The sequence below is a fragment of the Microtus ochrogaster genome, chromosome 15 (genome assembly GCF_000317375.1).
Source record: "Microtus ochrogaster isolate Prairie Vole_2 chromosome 15, MicOch1.0, whole genome shotgun sequence".
Taxonomy (NCBI): Eukaryota; Metazoa; Chordata; class Mammalia; order Rodentia; family Cricetidae; genus Microtus; species Microtus ochrogaster.
The window spans coordinates 31,368,350-31,373,011 of NC_022017.1; positions in this window are offsets into that span (position 1 = coordinate 31,368,350).

Genomic DNA, 4,662 nt, shown 5'->3' on the forward strand with positions numbered 1-4,662 from the left:
TAGAATAATGTGAGCATGGCTATGATAATTATCTGTGTTATGTCAATTGCTGTGGGAAGACCCATATTAATTGTAGGCAGGATCACTAACTGGTCAAGGGACTCTGAATGGTTTAAATCAGAGAAAAAGTGAGCACTAGCCTGCATTCTCTTACTACTCTCTACTTCATGAGAATGAATTCATCATCACCATGACGTCATGCCTTCCCCACCATGATGGACTCAATGCTTTCTTGAACTGTGATGCAGAGTAAATCTTTTCTTCTTTGGTTTGCTTTTGTTAAAAAAAATTTGTTGTTGTTAGATCATAGAACAAGAAAAGAAAGAAACAAAGACACAAAAAGGGCACATGTGAAATAAATTACATAATGTTCATGGCAAAATTATTAACAAAAAGAACATAATCTTATGCCATACTGAGAGTAAGGTGCCTATACACATTGCAAAATTCCCATGTGGTAGAATGTTATACAGCAGTGGATATGTAATAACTGGCTCCATGACAATGCTGTGATGCTAAAGACACAGGGCAGAGGACAGGAAGGTACAATCAGTTTAATTCCAGGCACTTGAAATTCCAAAAGTGAATTGATGCATTTACAAGAGATATGTACACTAGTAAAAATAGCAATCTTACCAAAAGTAATCTACAGATTTAGTGCAATGCCCATCAAAATTCTTCACAGACTTTGAAAGAACAATACTCAGCTTTATATGGAAAAGCAAAAAAAAAAGGCTAGCCTAAACAATCCTGTACAATAAAGTAACTTTCTTGAGGTTCACAATTCCTGACTTAAAACTTTACTACTAGAGCTGCAGTACTGAAAACAGCTTGGTATTGGCATAAAAACAGACAGGAGGATCAATGGAACTGAACTGAAGACCCAGATATCAATCCACACACCTACAAACATTTGATTTTTGACAAAGAAACAAAAAATATAAAATGGCAAAAAGAAAGTATATTCAACAAATGGTGCTGGCATAACTGAGTATCAACATGTAGAAGAATTAAAATAGATCCATAGCTATCACCATGCACAAAACTCAAGTCCAAATGGATCAAAAACCTCAACATAAAGCAAACCACACTGAGCCTCATAGAAGAGAAAGTAGGAAGCATACTTGAATGCATTAGCACAGGAGACCACTTCCTAAATATAACCCCAGTAGCACAGACACTGAGAGAAACAATTAATAAATGGGACCTTTTGAAACTGAGAAGCTTCTGTAAATCAAAAGACATGGTCAACAAGACAAAACAACAGCCTACAAAATGGGAAAATATCTTCACCAACCTCACATCAGACAGAGGACTGATCTCCAAAATATACAAAGAACTCAAGAAATTGGTCATCAAAAGAACAAATAATCCAATTAAAAATGGGGTACAGACCTAAACAGAGAACTTTCAACAAAGGAATCTAAAATGGCTGAAAGACACTTAAGGAAATGTTCATCCTTAGTCAGCAGAGAAATGAAAATCCAAACAACTCTGAGATTCTATTTTACACCTGTAAGAATGGCCAAGATCAAAAACCCTGTTGACAACTTTTACTGGAGAGGATATGGGGTAAAGGAAACACTTGTGCATTGCTGGTGGGAGTGCAAAGTGGTATAGCCTCTTTGGATATCAGTATGGTGATTTCTCAGAAAATTAGGAAACAACCTACCTCAAGACCCAGCAATACCACTTTGGGGTATATACCCAAGGGATGCTCAATTATAACAAAAGGACATGTGCTCAACTATGTTCATAACAGCATTGTTTTTCATAACTAGAACCTGGAAGTAACCTAAATGCTCCTCAACTGAAGAATAAATAAGGAAAATGTGGTACATTTACACAATGGAGTACTATACAGCAAAAATAATGACATCTTGAAATTTGTGGGCAAATGGATGGATCTAGAAAACATCATATTGAGTGAGGTAACCCAGACCCAGAAAGACAAATATTTTATGTACTCATTCATAATTGGCTTTTAGACATAAAGCAAAGAAAAACTAGCCTACAATTCACAATCCCAGAGAACCTAGACAACAATGAGAACCCTAAGAGAGACATACATAGATCTAATCTACATGAGAAGTAGGAAAAAGACAAGAGCTCCTGAGTAAATTGGGAGCATGGGGGCCATGGGAAGGGAGAGAAAGGGAGGTGAGCAGAGAAAAGTATATAGATCAATAAAACAACAACAAATTAAAAAATTGAGATATGTACACAAGTAGAAATGACTAAAAAAGAGAAAGTATACTTGAATAATGAACACAAAATTTAACACACCAAGGGTAACAAGAATGGGGTTTGTGAGGAGGAAACCGTATCTTTGGAAATTGGGTGATGCTTTATTCACATAGTGGAATCTTATTTCTATGTCTTGATCCAAGAATTGAGTTGCATTGTACCAATGTGGCTTTGGGGGAAAGGAAGTCCTTTGGCACAGACTCCGAAAACCTTTAAAGAAAGCATCCTTTCTTCCTTCACCTTTATAATTTACTTTGCCATTTCAAACTCACTGATTAATCACATCTTGTTTCTGGTAGTCACCCAAGCCAGTCCCATGCCAAAATGGATGAAGCTGCAGAGGCTTCAGAACCGCGAACAGCGATCTGAGACGCTGATGTCAGCACTGTGGACAGAGTCCTGCGGTTCTTCTTTCAGCACCGAGGACAGAGCCCCGAGGTTGGTCCCCAAGCGGGGAAGCCTTTCACTGGTTCTCAACCTCCCTAAAGCTGCTATTGGTGAACCACAAGCATAAAATTATTTTTGTTGCTACATCATAATTGTAATTTTGCTACTGTTATGAATCGTAATGTAGATATCTGTTTTCTGATAGTCTTAGGTGACCCCTGTGAAAGGGTCGTTCGATCCCCATGGGATCGTGACTAACAGGTTGAGAACCCCTGCTAGAGGTGTTAAAAGGGCACAAGCCAACACAGCTAGATTCCCTTCCCCAGCTCCCACCAAACTGGTGGATGACTGTGAAATAGAACTCAGGTCTTCTGAACTCTGATCTGTTGCTCAATCTATCTTCCTGGCTTTGTTTAAATTGCATAGGAACTGGCGAAGCAGAGGTCTCCAAGAGGCTCATGTGATTTCCCTGTGAATCCATGGAAAGGTGGGTTTTGCAGCCAGCGTTCCCAGGCTCAGATCTAGATTCTGCCCTTGTCATTGCAGTGGGCACCTGGGATACCCCAATGTGGACTGTCACTTTTCTGTTGCTGGGAGAATTCAGTGATCTAAAGTAGAAGACAGCAATGTGTGTGACTGAGAAAGGAAAAATTTCCAAAGTCCCTTTTCTTTGGTGAATTTCAAAAATGAAAGAAACTGTTTTTATGGGATGTGTGAACTTGAGAAATGCTAAAACATTATCTAATATTGTCTCCTTTGGAAATTAACCCGTGAAAATTACCACACAAAACCTTGGCCTCTTGTGATTTATAAACCTCAGAGAATGTCTTAACCCTGTCCAGTCCTATTTATTTCAGATCTTCAATGATTCAGTGACCATTGTCTAACAGGTCCTATGTTGCTAAGAGAAACAAACAAACAAACAAATACTACAAGAGGGACCACTGTAAGTGGTGGCACACATCTTTAATCCCAGCACTCAGGAGGCAGGGGCAGACAGATTTTCATGAGTTTGAAATCAGCGTGATCTACATAATGAGTTCCAGGCCAGAGAACTTCACAGTGAGACTCTGTTTTAAAAATAAAAAAAAAAAAATCCAAACTATCTCAAGGGTCAGGAATCATTGACTGCACTCAGAATTCTCAGAATAAATTTACACAGGGTAACTGATTCTTTTTCTATGCTATTGGATTCCTTATGTTTGTATTTTATGTTGGAATCTTCACCTATATTCATAAATACCTTGATTCGTAATCCACATTCTTTTGCCTTCTTTGTATGAAAGTTACTCTAGATATATGGAATGAATATGGGAATTGCAGGAGTTTAAACACCATGAAAGTGATTATGTTGGAATCTTCACCTATATTCATAAATACCTTGATTCGTAATCCACATTCTTTTGCCTTCTTTGTATGAAAGTTACTCTAGATATATGGAATGAATATGGGAATTGCAGGAGTTTAAACACCATGAAAGTGACAAGCTCTTTAAACGTTAGAGGAGGCTGAAATGAGAATCTGCCTGAGCTTGGTCCCTTTGCTGACCTCCAATGACTGTCTGATACGGCCTATGAAAGTTGCATATTAGATTTTTCCCTCTTATGTTTGGATTGATTTTGGAAACATACTTTCACTTGGAAATTGTCCCTTTTTTTGAGATTTCCAGTGTGCCATCATACACTTGTTTATTTCTTCTCTCATAACTGTTTTTATTTCCCCTGTCTCTGCAGTTAAGCTGACCCTGTCTGTTTCTTACTCCAGTCCTAATTTCGCTCTCCTTCTTTCTTCATTCTCTGTAACTAAAGCCTAGTTACACTCTTAAGCCAAGAGTGCTTTTTATTCCTATTTTAGTAGCCACTTTGAAGAACCAGCTCTTCTACTTACTTCTTTTCACTATTAATTATTAATTTTTTATGAGACAAAAATCTCACTATGTAGCCCTGGGTGTCAGGAAACTCTCTATGTAGCCCAGGGCCTTGAACTCAGATCAGGCAGCTTCTGCCTCCTGAGTGCTGGGATTAACTG